Here is a 22648-nt window from a genome sequence, read left to right as displayed (position 1 = left end):
GAATTACTTTATATTAATTGTAAACGTTCTATCCTCTAGAATAAACTAGCGTAATATGAAAATAGTTACAACCGAAAAAAACGTTTATTATCCGTTAATTGACAACATTAAACAGTCATATGTAATTATCAAGTTTATTATTCATTATCGATACGCAATATTGAAAGATAGTATTTAAAAATGAAAATATTGTTTGAACCCTTTTTTGAGAGGAGTGAAAGGTAAGGCAGTTAGGTAAAAGTTTTGTGTGAAATGGTGGTTGACGAAAATTTTGGTATTGTTTGAGGGTTAAATGATGTGTGGGTGGACTCAGGCTTTTCATATTTTGATATATGGTTACTGATGACAAAATGAAGCCGAAATTTGATATTGACGTTTGCTGAGCAAAGTATTGTTCTGTGATATGACTAGTAAAATTGCACTTTACGTCGTTTCAAAAAATTCTTTTTTTGCTGATGACAAAATGAGGTCAAGCTACAATGACACTATCCATGTCATAAAAACCTAAATAACAGTTTGATGAAATGACAGCCACTTATTTTTAAATCATTTAATTTTTTCGAAAAACAATTTAACCTTTATTGAAAACTCTATTTTGATTTAACCGTACTTTAATATTCGTTTTTTAAGTAATTGCGAAGTATGCATACGATCAAAATATCTTCATTCTTGATTCATAAATTTCAGATATCCGATTTTTTTCTGTTAAAAATTCACAAGTTTAAAAGAGTATAAAAACTGAGAGCCTGACATATTGAATAGTTTGTTAAACCCTATTTATGACGCCATCAAAATGTACTTTTGTTCACTTATTGGTTGGATTGCTGCCTCATTGATGTATAATTTAAAAAAAAATATATTTATAAAACGGCAAATAGAATAGATGTGAATGGAATTTACAAATCATTTTAGTAGTTCTTACGTTGTTGAAAAATTGCATACCATAGTTTAGCAATAAACACGATAAGGAACATACATTTTGTACTTGGTATGCAAAAATGATCACTGAAAAGTAAAGTACTGGAATATCAAGCATGAAGCCGCTTTGGTCCAAATAAGGTAAAATTAACTACAAATTATCATTTAATTATCGTTTCGCTTTGATGTGGGTTGTAATGACAGACATGCAAAAAAACAGCTTGGCAGGTGGCTACTTTTTATGTGCATTGAAAACAATTTATGATAAAATATGAAAAGTCGTCTTTTTCTGGACTTTCTTGTAGATTTAGCAGAATGTGAAATGAAACTTTATAATACTCTAATTAAACTCCTTTTCATATCTTTAAACAAATTTTTAACTGTTTATTATAGATAAGCCAGTGTTAGCTAAACCACTTCAACAAGTTTATGTTGGACATAACATCTCCATACCCAGTGCTCTGTACCTTCTGAGCTCATCGGAATTATCCGCCTCAAACTTGAATGAAGGAAATGGGCGTGCTCAAACAACAAAATGTGCTGCTACGACTGTGAATACACGATTTCATGGTGTTCCTGTTAACGTGTCTGGCTATATTTGCAATGTTTCTTTCACAGAAACAAAGAAAACGAACTTTCAAAACTATTCCGTTACAGTATCCAATGAATGTTGTTTTAATACTTTCCATTTTTCGATTCGATCTGCAAGTATGTACTGTATATAATTTGTAAGATTTAATTATGTTAATGTGCAGAATTTCATTATTATGAAGCAACCCTGTTTAGGTGATATAAACAACCACATTGACCCAATTAGTGACTTGACTAAAGACAGGAAATCATCAACACGAGTCTAAATTCAATTATTTTTGGTTTTTTAATTACTCGTCCATTTCCCCGCTTTATTTCTATCAATTAATGAATCACATAGAAATCTTAACATTGAAACTGAGAAGAATAATAGCTTTACACAAACAAGGGTTCAACTAAAACAATACCGTCCAGAAAATTGATGAATTGAGTAGCAGTTTTGTACAATTTATTTCCTCTGGGTGATATTTCTAACATACAAGTACACAAAGTAACAGTTTGCAGAAGACATGTTATTGAAATATCAAATTGAATGTAATAATTCTTCTCGTGTCTAGTATGGGAACATGTATATGTGATAAATACAAAACACAATTTCACAACAGCCGTGGTACTGTTCTATAACTTTTTCAGAAGTTCATTTGTACAAAACCTTGTGATATTTGTGGTGTTTTCGTTTTAACATTCATATCAACATTCCATTAAGATATTTACAAATTCATTCACAATTCTCGAAAGTCAGTTCATTTTATGAACACTGCATTATTCTTCAAGTCTTGTTAAATTTTAAGGACTACAACTAAAAGTATGTAAGTCGCTTTATATATTTCTCTTGTTCAGGGAAACCAGTCAAACCTAAGGTATTGAGATATGATTCAAGTGCAACCTATATACACGTGGTATTGGAACCAAGATCAGATGGTGGTTTGCAACAAGAATTTATCATTGAATACCGGAAGCAACAAAATAAAGATTGGAAATGGCTTATAGTTGAAAATATTGGGACATCAAGAGTGAGTTATTATATTCCATCATTAGATCATAGCACGGCATATGAATTCAGGATTCTTGCTAGAAATACAATAGGAAACAGTTCCTCAACAGATACATACACAGTCAGGACTAAAGGTACATCATCGATTTATCATTTGTTATGAGTATGAACATTAAAAATGTGTATTTTCAAATATGAATGACAGCAATTTTCTAATATTAATCAAGGGCAAAGTTTTTAATTAATTAACTCATGCATGTTAATGTTTTGTTTCCATTTGTTGCCGATGAATGTATACTTATGACAAATTTCAACTCAACCACATTTAATATTAACCTAAATGTTTACAATGTCCGTATCACTTGAACATACAATCATAAATAATTGATATCACTTCCTCTAAGTCATTTATACAAATAATGTCCTTAGTTACAGGAAATACAAAAAAAAAATGAGGAGGAAATATTTTCTCAACAATTGTTCAGAAACTAATTTGTCTTCAAATAGATTGAAATTGACAGGAAACAATGTTTATATCCACACTAATTAAAAAATCCGCTACTCAGTTTCAAAAATAAATAGCTTTTCATAAAACTAGTATATATTGATAGGGGATTAATTAAGGAATCAAAAAAGCAAAAAATATATAGAGGTTAATGTGCTTGTTTTCGAGATATTAGCCATTGAAATTTTGGCAGGAAAATGTTCTCTCTTGATTTTTCATAGCTTTATCATTGACAAGTTAAAGTTATCAAAAACTATTAAAAAATAAATAAGATTTTATAAGACTTTTACAAATGGCTTATAATTATACATGCAAAAGATTTATAAAAAGAAAAATGGTGGTCAATGGGCAAAAAATTTTAAGGCATTCAAATGGCTAAAACCAGAGGAATCCGAAAATCTGACACAAATTCCAAAACATGAAAAGCGAACATCCTTAAATTAGAAAATTACCAACGACACCTGATGAAACAAGTGGAACATAACCTTTATTAATTCCTCAAGATAATAACAATGGTTGGTTATGACGATAATACAAAAAATATCATCTATTCATAAATCAGACTATTACAATTAATTTGTTACAGTCATTTCATTTTTACAATATCGTTGAGACTTATGCAAAACATATTTAACAGTTGGTTTTTTTTTTACATAAAATATATGACGACAGAAAAATAGAAGCAAATATAAATTTTATTCTATATCCAGAAGTATAAAACTACTACAAGAAGTGTTACTGCATCTGGCAAATTTAAATTTATAACTTTATTTATATTTTATCAAAACATTTTTTTTCAAAACAAAAAATATGAAAAAAAATCTTATTCATTGCTTCTATGTAAAAAGTTTTAAAAAAAAACGAACTCCAAGGAAAATTCGAATCGGAAATTCCCTTATCAAATGTCAAAATCAAAAATTAAAATATATCAAACGAATGGCAAACCACTGTCATATTCAAGACTTGGTACTTAAATAAGTTTTAGTCGTCGCATGGCGTATACAAACAAAGCATCGACATTATTAAAATTAGTTGTTTGATTCATCACATTTTTATTAGTTTTGAAGATAAAATATACTTTCAAGATAGATTTATTCTTTGTATTTTTATATGGTCTTTACTTTATTAAGATTGCTTCTTCTAAACTTCATGCTTAAAGTCTTTCAATTTTACCCTGATATCATGAAATAACGGCAAATACATCATAAATTGATGAAAAACGGAATTTATTGTACTTTCATATTATTGATGTCCATGTATTGTTGCTGGTTTTCCTTACCAATCGTTGTTCTTGTGTGCTTCTTATGTTATTCAATTGATTTGAAAAAAAGGAAATTTCTCATTATCTTCACTTGATTGTATGTATCCAGTCAGGATTGGGTCGGTTAATTTTGAATTTTGTTTTCCTCCAATGAATACTATCAATTGATGTTTTGTTGTTTAACGACTAATGGAAAACATTACATACAGAGTCAGGAGAAAATTTATACAATTAGAATTCAGGAAGGTAGATCGACCGGGATGGATTCGGACTGTTCGTGAAAAATAAGTGCACATTTGAAAGGGACAGACATGTTGCATGGCAACCAACGAACAACACTGAGATCTTTGACATTTCCCTTTATCAAACATTCGTTTGATGTGCCCACTCTGTTAGGGGCTGGTCTCCTGTTTACACGTCACACACTGCTCACCAAGTGCTTCATTTTAGCAAAGGGTTAACTGCCGGACGATAAATCCAGTGCTGACTACATGTATTTACCACCTTCAAATGTCTGGTATCGTATGAATTTGGTATTGTTGCCACATCTTTTCCCTCTAGGTTTACTTATATAAGAGCGCTAGTGTTTTGTTGCTGAACTGTTCATGTCTCGTGTATATGGAAATAAAGAATATACAAACGTATTTTTGTATAATATTAGATAAATATCTAAGTGTTTTTTTTTTTTATATTTTAGACGAGAAAAAGAGTTTCTGGATAGGGTACACAATAGTTATATTAGTGACAACTGTTTTAACAATTTGCTCAATATTTATATGTTGGCGACGTCGAAAAGGTATATCTTGTTTAATCAGCTAAATATTTTGATTTACAGCTAATGTAGTATTACATAATTGTACTTGTAAATTACGTTAATATGCATGATTCTCTTACTTTGACAAACACGCACATCCTGAATTCTGCTTATTTCCTGGGTCGTTTTATTGGAATTTTTTCAGATCAAAAGCAGAGGATATAATAAAGGAATATAAAGACCCAGGACATGTGAAAATGAAAACAAATGAAATGCATAAATTATATTGATTCTTATATGGTAAAGTTTCCCACTGAAAACTCTGACGCCATTTCAGTAAAATATGGCATTCTTTATGCACACATTGTATTGTGACGTCGTCGAGTTATAGTGGTTATGGTTAATTGAGCATTTTATTAAGTCTTTATCCATATGACGTAATAAGCACCCAATTTTAGAATTAATTTGCATTCTGAAAAATCAACACCATTTAAAGACTTACGCCATTTCCAGAATTCAATAAAATATTACAATTTCATGCCCTTATCGCAATGTGTATAAAGTATTTTATAATTTGAATCTTATTTGCAAATATCATATAATTATCTGATTTCATTAGCAGAATATAGTAGAATCCGTATAGAAGGACTAAAATTGAAAAATTTAACATATCGATTACTCTGTCCTCGACGAACGAAACAAAATGCATGGTGACAAAGCAACTAGCCTCCAAAACATTATGCGTTTATGTTACTACAAATAGTTGACCTTTGCGTTGACATTCTTTAGATTTATATCCAATATTTTGAACTGGTGAAAAATTCAAAATGTTATATTGACATCAGGTAATGTTTCAGATACAATGTACTTTTTGTACCTTTCCCGGGTTTCTCCAGTCATAAAATATTTTACAAAAATTCATCCATTCACATTTTACACTTGTCAACCACGCTCTAGAGGCCCGCGATTTTACGGGTGTGTTCTAGTACTTTTTAAGTTTAGAAACGTTTGATCGTGCATGTGTGATAGAAATGGTTGAATAAAAGTAGTTTTATTATATGAAAGTGTATTTTTATTTACAAAGCTTAACCTATTATTATTTATTTTTCAGCTAAGAAAAATGTATCTCATAGGTATATCGAAATATAAAGATTCCTAGCTACTTTATAACAAAATTAATGTCTGGTTTCTTTGCTACTGAGCACAACATCTCTAGCATCTTATTAAATCTTAAATGTTCATGGTGTTTATTTTACATCGTGACTTATTCTTGAAATGTACTTCTAATGTCGACACATGCTTTGACAAGCAGATAATGTAAGAATCAGGACGATTCTATACGGGTACAATTAGGACCGATATACTCATTTATGTTGAGTAGCGGCAGTGGCAAATTCTTTGAAAGTCTCACTTTGTTTTAGGTTCAAGTTAAATAGAGTTTTGTCGTCCTGTTAATATCTTCTTACACGCAATCAAAAACTCAAACACTTAGGTTGAAATGTTGATTAAACTTGGTGTCGAAATCATTTGTTAAGACAATGTAGGAAATACAAATGTTTGAGTGTCTTTTAGTGCCCTTAATAGCTTGCTTTCCGGTGTGCTCTAAGGCTCCGTGTTGAAGACCTATAATTGATAACTGTTTATACATTGTGACTTGGACGGCTAGTTGTCTAAATGGCACTCCAGATCTTCTTAATATTCAAAAATACATGGTTCTTGTAAATTCTGAAATTATCTAGTGTTGAAAAGGTTGTTTTCTAACCTGAATCGACAATAATCATTTATTTTATTCTATTTTCATGAGTATTATATAATTATTAAAGTGTTTTTCTACTACTCAAAGTAAAACCAATCGCGACACTCTTGTCCTTGCCAGATGAATAAACTATATCAGTACCTTATCAAAGAAGTCGTTTCATCATACTCTATTTTTATTTGATGTATTTCCTGCAAGCGATATTCAATTTTGCACTTAGATCTGATTTCAATACTGACCTTTATCCACGCATTTTGTACAGGGGTGTGAAAAGACACCGTTCAACTTTCTGTTTTAAAGACCTTGCGAGATCCCCTTGTAATTTAGTAATGATACTTTAAAAATGTGAAGGCCTAAATTTTATTGGATGATGTAATAACTACTGGAACAGCAATTAGAGTGATGTCAGATTCCTCAAAGCATTGCGGGACACCCGGTCTGTAATTGTAATTGCACCTTATTAGACAATCATACACCATATGAGGCCACTAATGTCAACAAGATTTTCTCGCTGTACAATAGAGGACCGACCTTTCATTGTTTAAGACTTTTCGACAGTTGTCATTATGAAGCTCAGAAATGCAAACTATTGATTGTTAAATATTTCTGTAGATTGTTGCTTCAGTGTTTTGATTGAGCTTTTTCTTATTTTTATCAATGAAATATTTTCAATCTTTTGTGTATTTCGTTCTGTTTTGATTTCTGAAGATTTTTGTCATTCCTCCTCATTTACTCCTTCCCGCTAACGATAGTTTTCTGTCTGTGTCAGCAGTCGATTGAGCATCTTAAATATTGCGAACCTCTTTGGTTTTTGTCGTCATGCACTCATTTGATTTGATTTAATTGGGTTCAGGATCTGGGCATATGGTATTTCAATGGCCCTTCATAGATTATGTGCATCGAATGCGCTTATCTAGATTGATCTACATCACGAAAAAATGATGTGTAAATACTTGGACGGCTATATGAACGAAAGAAACCGAAAACAGATCGCCAATTCAAATGAAGTGAACTTTTCCTGGGTGAGTTGGATTATAGTCATACATATACTGTACTTTTTTCATTGGAGATTTGAAGAACGGTAAATCATGCAGTATCGAAGCACCGACTGACTACATGAGCTGACGATTCTCTTGGAAATAGTAGTCCATCAGCATCGGTTTCGACGCTCTCCGAGTAATATAATATAAAAAGCCCTAACTTAACTTGGTTTTTCCTAAGCGCCTCTGGAGATGTATGTAATAAACATTAACGTTCAAACCAAAAAACTCGAAAGCCATGGTTTATCAATACTTGAAGAGCTTCAATGAAACTGATATCAAAGGTCAACTAACAAGCATTGTCTGAGGCAGTTCAAAATCGTACGAAGTCTCCAGACAAAAAAATGCTTTCCAGCTTGTATGATATTATTTCAAATTACAGTTTCCTTAGATTACTTTACACTATTTTTCTTGAATGTCTTATGTTTTTAGGTAAAGCATAGCTTGGAATTTACAAGTATCTGTTATAACACAAAGACAGTAATTATTATGTGCTTTTATTTGTATACAATATTCAAACGCATAAAATAACTTAATTATTAACAACATCTTTAACAAATTGACAAAAAGACATGGTGCAATCAGGGCTTTACTGAAATTTTATAATTTTGTAATTGTTTTAACTAAAAGCTTCTCAATTTTAAAACAAATTCTTTGATGACATCGTAGTGAATGCACTTCTTCGCTTTTTCGCCTATGATTGATTGATTGATGTTTTATTCGTAAATGAGATGAACATTAAGTTTTAACGTACGAATCTAAACAATACGCAGTATTGTAAAAACTTTTAAACATCTCAACTGATTGTTCAGTGAAATTACTATTGCATTTTTTTTTAACTTTTATCTTAAATTGATTCTGAAATAAATGTGCGCTAACATTTAACATTCAATTGTAGATCGCAAATAGTTGAACATTCTAATCAAGGTACGGAAATGTATATTGCATGTACATTAGTTTATACTGAAATCTTCATTCATAGCATTAAACATACGAGTCTTTACAGTGTCAACAGACTTATTTATTGGGTGGACTTTTACAAGATTAAGTAACTACGATCAACATATATCTAAGATTACTACGAGTCACATAAATTTACAATATCAATGAATGAAGATATTGAATACTTTCTAAACTACTGAACCATAGAAATTTATTTTGGTTTGCTTGTCCGTATTTTAAGACGTATCCCCCTTGAACACAAACACACTTTTCAATCTACTCCAACGCCACACACATTATTGATTAAGCAGGAATTCTTTAAACGTTTAACACGTTTTCATAGGAATAAGGATACACACTTACACATGCGTGCGCTGACGACCGCAACGGTTTTGAAAATGTCTTTTTTAAAAGAAGGATTGAAACACGGGCTTTAGATTTGTGTCATGTCAGTTATGTCTTCTATGACCAATACGACGCTTGTAACATTGCATAAATATCCTTTAGAATAATAAAACGTGTGGGTTTAAATAAAATTGAGAATGGAATTAAGTATTATATATATTTAGATATAATATGAAATTCAAATATAAGAAAGTGTTATCAAAATAATTGAACTGAACTTTTTATTTTGAAAGGTGCTGCTATCGAGAATAGCTTATACCAGTCTGCAAGTGATCTAACTGAACCATCAACAGCTTCTGGTATTTTGGAGACAGCCAATCGTTCCATTGATAAAATCAAAACAAATGTGAAAAGACAAATAGTAGGTTATAAAATTGTTGGAACAGAAGACAGCAGGCGGCCGTTTGGTAGGTTTAATAATAAGTATAAAATCGTAATTAAACTCTCGATTACAATCGGAATAAAAAAATCATTCACCATATATAAAATTACTTAAGTATAAGCTATCATATGACATTACAAATTGCAAAATCTGAATAATCATTTTAACACAAATCATCACGTATGTGACATATATACAGAAAACTACAGTCTATATGCACTATCTAATAATGAGTTTCAAAAATATTCCGACTAATGACCAGTCTGAAAGACAAATTACGCTCCATTGTCAGACCACATAATTGTAAACTCTTGAAAAACATAATTAGATCAGAATTAGGGTCGAATATCTTCTAATCTGATACACGAAAACTTAAATCTGTAAAACGATTGTATACTTTAAAGAGTCATAGCTTTTATATTGATCATTTTGTTTATTAACTCACATATTTCAGACTGTGCAGACTTGAATAAAAGAGAAGAAAATAATATCTGTTACGTAAGAACAATATTTTTTTATGTTTGATTTTGGACAGTACTCTGACAATACGTGCCCTAACGGGATAATTGGCTATTAAAAAATACGGAATCGTCAGTCTCTGCTATCATAGTAATGATATTTTTATACAACAATAACAAATACTTCTTTTGATAAGATAGGCAAGAGATAACAAAGGGCCATCAAAATTCACAAGTCGAAAGTAAACTGAAAACGCTAGGCCAAAAATGAGAAAGACCAACAGTACATAACACACAAGGTGAACATAGAAAACTGATGATTGAGTAACACGAACCCCACCAAAAACTTGTCTTATTCGGAAGGTAACATTCGGAGAAATAGAGACGGGATTGTAGTAACGACATTTCGAACATATCTGCTATCATCTGTGGAACGGATATTCCATAATGATCAACTAACACATGATGGCGTCCGTAAAATTTACGGAGGGATTATTTTAACTTCACCACTTGGAACTCTTGGTTTGATAGCTTCTTTGTGACAAACAATCCTTTATCAAGGAAATTATCAAAAGAAATACCAGCCCTGGAATATCGTACCTCAAATCCCGTATGCAAGCGCTGATGGAATATTGCTAAAGAGAAATGGAGAGATCACAATTTGGAAGCTGAAATCATCTTTTTTGTCGAAAAGTTTTGTGTTAAACCGATCCAAATTGTACGAGGCAGACTTAACTGTATCTGTTGTATCCTTAACAAGTTCCGATGGGAAAGATGCATTTCATATAGTCATCAAATTTTGAACTATTTAGTGAGAGACTATCATCTATATAATCTGTTTAACTGTGTAACTGTACTTACCTGTGCTTACCTATATCAACGTTATTGCTCAGTCGTTCCCTAATACTCATATCACGTCTGAAGACTAAGACGTCTAATGTAAAGCAAAACTTACCATTCTTTCATCCAGAACATAATATCCGGTTTAAGCCTATAGATATTGCCAAATATTATGTAACCAGAAGCTATGCTCTTTGTCATATCTGCACACTAGTATACATTTTTGGTTACACATTTTGTGTCCGCAACTCCTTTCTAACCCCTTATTTAAATTTATCAAAACATTCTCAAAATATTTACCACATGAAGTTGTTTTGCACATATTTAAACACCATTTGATCCGAATCATTTTTGGGGTTGATTCATGGAAATGATGTTCACATCACAGTACGGATATTTTTCTCCCCAAAATCAACTGAAATTTCCTTGAATATTCACTCTATTATGCCAAAGGGAACTCATAATTTGTTTTAAGCTTATTTTTTTTAATTCTGTATTGGCCGGACCAGACAGTATGACCAAACTTTTGACAATCTCAATTTCGGCAAATATATTAACCATACAACTTGTTTTAAAAATTGTAATTATAAAATTCCACCAGCATGATCACAGTAGTCGCTGTACTACTAAACTGCAATAAAATAAGTCAAATTATTACAATGTATATCAATAGAACATATTAAATTTAAAATGCAAATATAACACATGTATAAATCAATTAACAATAAACGAAAATAGAATTTATGGTTTAAATCTTAGCTATAAATAACTAACAGTTCGTACGCATTTAATAAATAACTTATACAAAGGAACAGAGCTGAACAGATGCAATTATAACAGTTCAAATATGTCATTCATATAACATGTTTAAAACAACTGACAGAATAGACAGAAGATAAAGGCAGTCAGGTCGTACAATTTAAGCGGTGTTGTAAGAAATCGGTCCATTCTGATTTGTTCCGAAAAGTTTATGAATACATATAAAAAACATTAAATGTAAAACAGAATAAATTCCTCAACCAAAGCATAGTTTAAGTTTTACTCACAATACCTATAGTTTCTATCAGTTTTCTACAAAGCAAAGTTTGCAACTGTGTACAAGCTTTTTACTTTCAAACTTGAAGTATGTAGTTATATCCGTTGACAGATCTACTTACGACTTCAAAACAGATTGCTTCTGTTAAGTTTTATTCTCTTGTCCAGGAAGTTTCATATTGACCTTCATCTCATCTTAATTAATAAAAATATCTAAAATACTGAATGGATTTATATGCAACAAATGCTTTCAGATTGGCACACATGAATAAAATTACGACAAAATGAACAAATAAGAGGCAGCTATGCAAGAGAGTGATAATAGAAACGATTATGTTTAACATTTTTTTTCAGGATTCATCAACTCTTAATTACGTTGAAGTTATCTTTGACCCTGTTGAAGCTAAAAGTAAATTTCACATTCATGGAGCTGAAAACAGGACACCGTATGCTGACATAGACTTGTCTTTAACAGCAGATCCATTGATTTCTTCTGATGAAGAGTCTTTATCTGTTCGTGAAGACAATAACGACTTTGTGTCTCTGGAGGATGTGCAGCAGTGGGATATTCATGAGAGTTGAATTTTATGTTAATTTAGGTGTCCCATTTATCTATTTTAACTCAAATTGGAGCATAATGAATGTATTAACAAACTTGATTATTTGTTGTTAATATAATCCAAAAATACAAAAGTATAATTTAATATTAACATGATTATCATATTGAAAGATTGGGGAAGTACCTCATGTATTGTTCGTATTGGTATGGTAGCTGGGGTCTCTATGGTAGACATCTTCGGACTTAATTTGTATATTGACATTTCAGGATAATTATACTGGTATATTGTGTTTTGAATAGATGATTATGTCTTAACTAAAATTTGAAAAATCATTAATTTTCATAGTTTATTTCTGTTAGTTCCTATATTTAAATTCATTCCTAATACAAACATGACAAAAGAGTATCAACATCATATATAATTACCTTCATTTGCACTATTACATGTCAGTTTTGAGTGCACTTTTGACTCTAAGTTTTAATTTTTTGTAAATTGATTCTTACTTAATGTTTTTAATAAAACACTTGATATATTTGTTTTCCACCTATGTCACTATTTTGTCATACAAGTCTATACCTTAATTTTAAACTGTCGGCAATGAGTGAATGAATTAACTGAAGACATCGTTTTCGGGAAGGCTCAGTTACATTTAAATCTTGTCAAAAATTATAAAACGAAACTCGCAAAGGATAACAAATTGAATGATTTCCGCAAAGAAAATATTTCATTTTTGTTCTGATCGCCGGGTGAAAAATTTGGCCACTTAGGCAATTCACGGTTCTGCTAGATCCTATTTTCAAACTTATTCCCTGATGAACCAACGTACGGACCCTTTTTTTTGTCGCCGCAGTTGCTGGGAATTAATAGGTTTATTTGTTTATTCCTGTCTTTGGTCATAAACCAAATCATCTGAACGAATTAACAAAATATTTGTATTAAACATAATATTAATGAATTCATTCTGTATTATATGTAATATATTTTCAAAAATAAAAAAAAAAATATCACAGGAAGTGCCTATATATTTGCAGTAGCAACACATAAACAAACTATCCGTAAAGAGCTCTAAATATGACGATGTGGTTTGATTACCAACCAGAAAACTATTCACAAGAGACTAAATGGAAGTAAGCAAAAATGTGTCAACAAACGGCATGGACAATGAGGAAAATCGATACAGTTTAGTAAACAGCATCTTAAAAGGGTCCAGAAAAAGTAACAAGCGAAACAAGAAAACCAATACATATAGCATTAGCTAAGTTAAACGTAGTCTTTTGCAAAAAACAACAGATATAGGGAAATGGGTAGAGGACAGTAAAAATTACCAAATCCAAAAAAGAAAAAAAGACATCTGATGAACATGATGATTGCCAGAACGCTACGTTTAAAATCGTTCTATTTTACTTTTTCATACTTTGATTCATTAATTGAAAGTATATTTGTTTTGACATTATGGGCTTGATATTGGGCAAATGAATCACCCTTTCAACGGCTTGTCACGCTTGTCTTCCCTTTTATTTTTGGTTATTACATGCCTGTTTAAAAGTTTTACCGTTTTCGATGAGGAGCTAAGTTTGCTTCATTTCTTAATCATGCATTACTGGAAATGTGAAGATATGATTGAAGCTTTAAAATTTCTCCTGGGCAACATATATGTACGTTCCGGCAATAAAGTGTATCGACAAGCAGTAGGTATTCCTATGGGTACTGAATGTGCACCTTTAATAACAACTTTATTCCTGTATTGTTATGAATCTCAGTTTATGACTTAACTCAGTACAGACACGTCATTGTTACATTTAGTTGATACATTCAACAATACCTACCTATTTTGATTATTTTTTTTCGTTAAATAATCCAGAGTTCTCTAAATTTACTACCGACAATTACCAAAAAAACTTACTTTAGATAAATCTAACATAATATAAACAGCAGTAGTTGTCCTTTTCCATATTAAAATTTACGAGAAAAGAGACGATTCACATTCCATATTGTTAATTTTCCTTTATAAGACAGCGATGTTTCTTTTACATATAATGGTTTACTTTTACAAATTGTGACTTGGATGGATAGTTGTCACATTGGCACGCATACCACATCTTCTTATATTTATTATCTTTTATTTAAAAATTTCATGTTCACTGACTTAAACATCATCTTTATTTTGTGTTGCTAAAAAATAAAGTGCACTCGATTCGGTTATGTTCCAGGCGCAGGATAATTAAGCATGGACATTTATGTGTACTACACCCATAGTGCCACGTATCTCATTAGAACAAATCCAACACATATTGAACGATATTTAACTCAGGGATAGTACGACATAGTATTTTAGTATGTCCTCAGATACGTATATGTCAACGCACTCGACACGATTGGATACGTTTTTAGAATTGACCGACCTTTTTAATAAGCAACAACAAATTATTTATCAATAAACTAAAACACTGCGTAACACAAATCTCTCTCAACAAAATCTTATTTGTTTAAGAAAAACATACAGTACTTCTTGAGCTTTGCAACTGTGATTGAAAAACCATGGTGAATTCCAAAACATTACTTTCAAAATGGAATGAAGGTTGGGTTACTTATACAAAAAAATGGTATAACCTTGATTATCTTTATATACATGTAGTAAGAATATTTCTTATATTTAGATCAAACGTCCGGAAACGGGTTTATATAAGGATTTTGCATCGGTTTTTTTTTTATTTCTGACTGTGAGAACTCGGCACTTGTGTAAAATACACATGAATTTTGTTATACCTCTACTGGTATCAAACACATTGTAGTATTTAACTCAACACAATGAGTGAGTACCAAGGAGTACAATTTTTATGTCGCTTAAATTGTTATACATTTGTCATTTCGGGGCCTTTTATAGATGACTCTGTGGCATGGGTTTTAACTTGTTCAACGTTGAATAATTTGGAGAAAATGCAAGTACTCTTAGACATAATAATATTTATTTAAAAGGCAACTGTAGCTTAAAAAATGCATAAATATAATATTCTTATGATGTTTAGTTAATGATTCATTCCAAAATCAATTTGACTAACAGAGAGTGAAAAATAATGACATGTGAGAAGGTAAGCATACATCTAGCGACCAGTTAACTTACCAAAACGTGTTAGCTCACTGTGCAAAATAACTGTTGACTGTATACATCACAAAGAAAACTACGAAAGCTTTTTCGTGCCACACAAAAATATATTTACATCTAAATTCTAACATTTTAATTTTTATCTTAAAATCAAATACTAAATTAAATTTACATATTATAAGTATCATTTTACGTGAAAAGTAATGTTTTGTGAACATAGGCAATTTCAGGTCTGTCTGTCAGTAAAATTGGGGTTTGTTATTGGTAAGAGAACGACTTTGAACATGAGGCTAAGTCATTATCATAAAGATACATAGGAATAAGAGAATACTTGTGTCGCAATTATACACATGTTGAGACTGATCTTTGAATCAAAAAATTATATGAATTTTACATGAAAATATATATAATATGAACAATTTCGGTGGAAAGGATGTGATTTTGAAAGTTTTGACTTATGGAAAATTGAAACGTACAGTTGTGAAAACTGTCATAGAAAACTGTGCAGATATGAAACGATATGTTTCACATCTGTGATAACATTAGCGCTAAGTTCTTGCATGACTCTGCACATGTGTTTTTATCTGAAAATTATTAAAATATTTTTGTTTCATTTACTTGCCAAAAACAATATTTATTAAGGAATTATTTAATAGAATATATATAAAGTTTGCGTTATCTCGTAAATCTTTGCGTTTTATTGCAACAACAAAAATTGTGGGGCTTATTCTTTTTTGTAGAAAACTGACAAATTAAGAATGGAAATGAGGTTGAGGCAATATGACACATATAAATTCCTCTCACATATTCTCCGTATCTAACATTATATGATTTCATGAGAAAGTTACCTTATCCAAACTTTTGCGATCACTTGTGTAAAGCTTAAGGTGGCACGGTAGTATTTCCTGGCCCATAAGGGATAATGATAGCCTTTTTAGAATTTTCACCACTTTCTAACACTGCTAAAAATTCTACATTCACAGTTAACTGAAATACTTTCATTTACTATTCAGAAATGAATTTGAATATGTATCATGACCGTTAACTTTTTTTACTATCTTTAAGAACCTAAGGCCACTAGTGCTTTTAGGTCTTTTATCGTGCAGTGAATACAAAATTTAAAAAAATTCTCAAAAATTCATTTTCATCTGTATGTAAAATTATTTCATATTTTTCTACACCTGATTCATCCCTCAGTTTGGGAAAGTATGTTCAGTTGATACTGTATTTTTTGTCCAATCATAATGTTCAGATACATTGACTTAAGTAGGGTGAACAAAAGAGCAACCTAAATTCTGGAATGCAAATACTACCGCGCTACCTTAACCAAGACATTTCAATCTTGAAATCAGTCATGACACCTATGATGCATAGCCTTCTTACTATGTAACATATTACAATAAAGAATACTAGTCTGAACTTATTTCTTACCCAAAAAAAATTGAAGGATTACACCCCTACCCCAGCTGGCAGATTTTCGTTTTTTTATCATCTTACCATTTTTACTTAAGGAGTGAACACAATCCAAATATATGATGTTTCAAATCAACACAGAAGTCAAACATGGTGATTCTGGAGGAATTATTGGATTGCCAACTCTATTTATAGTTAATCTGACTGAAAGAAACAGTTTAAGCACCAAATCATGAAAAATGATATTAAAGTCCTTTCCACATTTTACAGCATGCCTTACATTACTTTAAGCATTTCCAGATTATGAAGGCAACACAACAAGATTCTTAAGATGGCAGTTAACTATCGTTCTAAAATCTTTTTGACAATATATGTACTAGAATATATCTCTTAGTTGACTGTTTGTCTATTTCTCATGTATGCATTAAGTTAAATTATGTCCCCTTACATAATCATTTTACCTTTATTGTGCTTTTCATTGTCAGAAAATCAAAACAATTAATGACATTTGCATGGAAAATGAATAAACTATTTAATCTTGCTGATAAACAGTCATAATTACATTCTTTGTAAAAAAAATATCTTGTCAGTGTAAAGAAACCCCTATTACTATGTCTATTTCAGTCAAATATGAGGGCTAAATGAATAAGTAAGGACCCCTTAACCTCTTGCTGGTTCCAAAAAAGCTCATACTGGTGTCATGTTACCACAGAACTACAAATTAAACCTAAAGAAAACTTAGTAAAGCTGTACCTGTGTGGAAAAAAATAAGAAATTATGCAATTTATTTATTTCGGTGAAAATAATAGGATGTACAGGCAAATAAAATATGTCGCGTCTCATATTCCAGTGGTTGCACATGTGTCAGACACTACGAAAAGTTAAAGCGAGCCTTTATAATTAAAAATGTATTGCAAGTTACATAAAAATAATGAAGTTCTACTTTCTAGGTAAATTTTTACTTTATTACCCACAGATCAGGCAAAATTTGCTGAATCAGCAATTTTCACTCCCAGGGGTGGAATTTAAGGGCTGTTTTATCATAGTTGCCCTTAATCAACTTTTTATTGATAAACTTACAAATTGCATAAGTAAAAAAAAATCCTTCATTGATTTAGTGTAAACATGTATATCCCCCTTAAGGTGGCACGGTAGTATTTCCTGGCCCATAAGGGATAATGATAGCCTTGTTAGAATTTTCACCACTTTCTAACACTGCTAAAAATTCTACATTCACAGTTAACTGAAGTACTTTCATTTTACTATTCAGAAATGAATTTGAATATGTATCATGACCGTTTACTTTTTTTGCTATCTTTAAGAACCTAAGGCCACTAGTGCTTTTAGGTCTTTTATCGTGCAGTGAATACAAAATTTAAAAAAATTCTCAAAAATTCATTTTCATCTGTATGTAAAATTATTTCATATTTTTCTACACCTGATTCATCCCTCAGTTTGGGAAAGTATGTTCAGTTGATACTGTATTTTTTGTCCAATCATAATGTTCAGATACATTGACTTAAGTAGGGTACACAAAAGAGCAACCTAAATTCTGGAATGCAAATACTACCGTGCTACCTTCAAGAATGTTAAATCAAAAATTGCAAGAAAAAAAAACCGTAAAATAATTTTTCTATTTGCATTTGAAGTTGCTCGTGAATTAGATACAAATTTCAATAACAAATTATCATCCGATTTCACACATATATTCCATCAACATTCATTGTAAGAACTACGCAAAAGGCAAAAGGCCTATACATTAGAAACAAAATCAAGAAAAATCATTGGAAGATCATGTCCGCATATTTTCTATTAGACAGGAGAGCAAAAACTCCAAAAAAAGACAAATAGTAGGTTATAAAATTGTTGGAACAGAAGACAGCAGGCGGCCGTTTGGTAGGTTTAATAATAAGTATAAAATCGTAATTAAACTCTCGATTACAATCGGAATAAAAAAATCATTCACCATATATAAAATTACTTAAGTATAAGCTATCATATGACATTACAAATTGCAAAATCTGAATAATCATTTTAACACAAATCATCACGTATGTGACATATATACAGAAAACTACAGTCTATATGCACTATCTAATAATGAGTTTCAAAAATATTCCGACTAATGACCAGTCTGAAAGACAAATTACGCTCCATTGTCAGACCACATAATTGTAAACTCTTGAAAAACATAATTAGATCAGAATTAGGGTCGAATATCTTCTAATCTGATACACGAAAACTTAAATCTGTAAAACGATTGTATACTTTAAAGAGTCATAGCTTTTATATTTATCATTTTGTTTATTAACTCACATATTTCAGACTGTGCAGACTTGAATAAAAGAGAAGAAAATAATATCTGTTACGTAAGAACAATATTTTTTTATGTTTGATTTTGGACAGTACTCTGACAATACGTGCCCTAACGGGATAATTGGCTATTAAAAAATACGGAATCGTCAGTCTCTGCTATCATAGTAATGATATTTTTATACAACAATAACAAATACTTCTTTTGATAAGATAGGCAAGAGATAACAAAGGGCCATCAAAATTCACAAGTCGAAAGTAAACTGAAAACGCTAGGCCAAAAATGAGAAAGACCAACAGTACATAACACACAAGGTGAACATAGAAAACTGATGATTGAGTAACACGAACCCCACCAAAAACTTGTCTTATTCGGAAGGTAACATTCGGAGAAATAGAGACGGGATTGTAGTAACGACATTTCGAACATATCTGCTATCATCTGTGGAACGGATATTCCATAATGATCAACTAACACATGATGGCGTCCGTAAAATTTACGGAGGGATTATTTTAACTTCACCACTTGGAACTCTTGGTTTGATAGCTTCTTTGTGACAAACAATCCTTTATCAAGGAAATTATCAAAAGAAATACCAGCCCTGGAATATCGTACCTCAAATCCCGTATGCAAGCGCTGATGGAATATTGCTAAAGAGAAATGGAGAGATCACAATTTGGAAGCTGAAATCATCTCTTTTGTCGAAAAGTTTTGTGTTAAACCGATCCAAATTGTACGAGGCAGACTTAACTGTATCTGTTGTATCCTTAACAAGTTCCGATGGGAAAGATGCATTTCATATAGTCATCAAATTTTGAACTATTTAGTGAGAGACTATCATCTATATAATCTGTTTAACTGTGTAACTGTACTTACCTGTGCTTACCTATATCAACGTTATTGCTCAGTCGTTCCCTAATACTCATATCACGTCTGAAGACTAAGACGTCTAATGTAAAGCAAAACTTACCATTCTTTCATCCAGAACATAATATCCGGTTTAAGCCTATAGATATTGCCAAATATTATGTAACCAGAAGCTATGCTCTTTGTCATATCTGCACACTAGTATACATTTTTGGTTACACATTTTGTGTCCGCAACTCCTTTCTAACCCCTTATTTAAATTTATCAAAACATTCTCAAAATATTTACCACATGAAGTTGTTTTGCACATATTTAAACACCATTTGATCCGAATCATTTTTGGGGTTGATTCATGGAAATGATGTTCACATCACAGTACGGATATTTTTCTCCCCAAAATCAACTGAAATTTCCTTGAATATTCACTCTATTATGCCAAAGGGAACTCATAATTTGTTTTAAGCTTATTTGTTTTAATTCTGTATTGGCCGGACCAGACAGTATGACCAAACTTTTGACAATCTCAATTTCGGCAAATATATTAACCATACAACTTGTTTTAAAAATTGTAATTATAAAATTCCACCAGCATGATCACAGTAGTCGCTGTACTACTAAACTGCAATAAAATAAGTCAAATTATTACAATGTATATCAATAGAACATATTAAATTTAAAATGCAAATATAACACATGTATAAATCAATTAACAATAAACGAAAATAGAATTTATGGTTTAAATCTTAGCTATAAATAACTAACAGTTCGTACGCATTTAATAAATAACTTATACAAAGGAACAGAGCTGAACAGATGCAATTATAACAGTTCAAATATGTCATTCATATAACATGTTTAAAACAACTGACAGAATAGACAGAAGATAAAGGCAGTCAGGTCGTACAATTTAAGCGGTGTTGTAAGAAATCGGTCCATTCTGATTTGTTCCGAAAAGTTTATGAATACATATAAAAAACATTAAATGTAAAACAGAATAAATTCCTCAACCAAAGCATAGTTTAAGTTTTACTCACAATACCTATAGTTTCTATCAGTTTTCTACAAAGCAAAGTTTGCAACTGTGTACAAGCTTTTTACTTTCAAACTTGAAGTATGTAGTTATATCCGTTGACAGATCTACTTACGACTTCAAAACAGATTGCTTCTGTTAAGTTTTATTCTCTTGTCCAGGAAGTTTCATATTGACCTTCATCTCATCTTAATTAATAAAAATATCTAAAATACTGAATGGATTTATATGCAACAAATGCTTTCAGATTGGCACACATGAATAAAATTACGACAAAATGAACAAATAAGAGGCAGCTATGCAAGAGAGTGATAATAGAAACGATTATGTTTAACATTTTTTTCAGGATTCATCAACTCTTAATTACGTTGAAGTTATCTTTGACCCTGTTGAAGCTAAAAGTAAATTTCACATTCATGGAGCTGAAAACAGGACACCGTATGCTGACATAGACTTGTCTTTAACAGCAGATCCATTGATTTCTTCTGATGAAGAGTCTTTATCTGTTCGTGAAGACAATAACGACTTTGTGTCTCTGGAGGATGTGCAGCAGTGGGATATTCATGAGAGTTGAATTTTATGTTAATTTAGGTGTCCCATTTATCTATTTTAACTCAAATTGGAGCATAATGAATGTATTAACAAACTTGATTATTTGTTGTTAATATAATCCAAAAATACAAAAGTATAATTTAATATTAACATGATTATCATATTGAAAGATTGGGGAAGTACCTCATGTATTGTTCGTATTGGTATGGTAGCTGGGGTCTCTATGGTAGACATCTTCGGACTTAATTTGTATATTGACATTTCAGGATAATTATACTGGTATATTGTGTTTTGAATAGATGATTATGTCTTAACTAAAATTTGAAAAATCATTAATTTTCATAGTTTATTTCTGTTAGTTCCTATATTTAAATTCATTCCTAATACAAACATGACAAAAGAGTATCAACATCATATATAATTACCTTCATTTGCACTATTACATGTCAGTTTTGAGTGCACTTTTGACTCTAAGTTTTAATTTTTTGTAAATTGATTCTTACTTAATGTTTTTAATAAAACACTTGATATATTTGTTTTCCACCTATGTCACTATTTTGTCATACAAGTCTATACCTTAATTTTAAACTGTCGGCAATGAGTGAATGAATTAACTGAAGACATCGTTTTCGGGAAGGCTCAGTTACATTTAAATCTTGTCAAAAATTATAAAACGAAACTCGCAAAGGATAACAAATTGAATGATTTCCGCAAAGAAAATATTTCATTTTTGTTCTGATCGCCGGGTGAAAAATTTGGCCACTTAGGCAATTCACGGTTCTGCTAGATCCTATTTTCAAACTTATTCCCTGATGAACCAACGTACGGACCCTTTTTTTTTGTCGCCGCAGTTGCTGGGAATTAATAGGTTTATTTGTTTATTCCTGTCTTTGGTCATAAACCAAATCATCTGAACGAATTAACAAAA

General features: G+C 31.1%; 1 long non-coding RNA gene across 2 annotated transcripts; it reads left to right on the top strand.

Moving 5' to 3' along the window:
• Nucleotides 1–8561: 8561 nt before the first annotated feature.
• LOC127711088 (uncharacterized) lies at nt 8562–22267 on the top strand. 2 transcript variants are annotated; one of them, XR_007986481.1, is made up of 4 exons: nt 8562–8746; nt 9400–9573; nt 10003–10046; nt 21515–22267. It is a non-coding gene; the product is annotated as an uncharacterized LOC127711088 (long non-coding RNA). The 2 variants fall into 2 exon arrangements; XR_007986480.1 differs by lacking the exon at nt 21515–22267 and adding an exon at nt 12236–12988.
• Nucleotides 22268–22648: the final 381 nt, after the last annotated feature.

Source organism: Mytilus californianus, unplaced genomic scaffold (assembly GCF_021869535.1).
Source record: "Mytilus californianus isolate M0D057914Y unplaced genomic scaffold, xbMytCali1.0.p SCAF_8, whole genome shotgun sequence".
Lineage (NCBI taxonomy): Eukaryota > Metazoa > Mollusca > Bivalvia > Mytilida > Mytilidae > Mytilus > Mytilus californianus.
The sequence above is the reverse complement of the archived record's forward strand: the minus strand, read 5'-3'. Positions and strand labels throughout refer to the sequence as shown.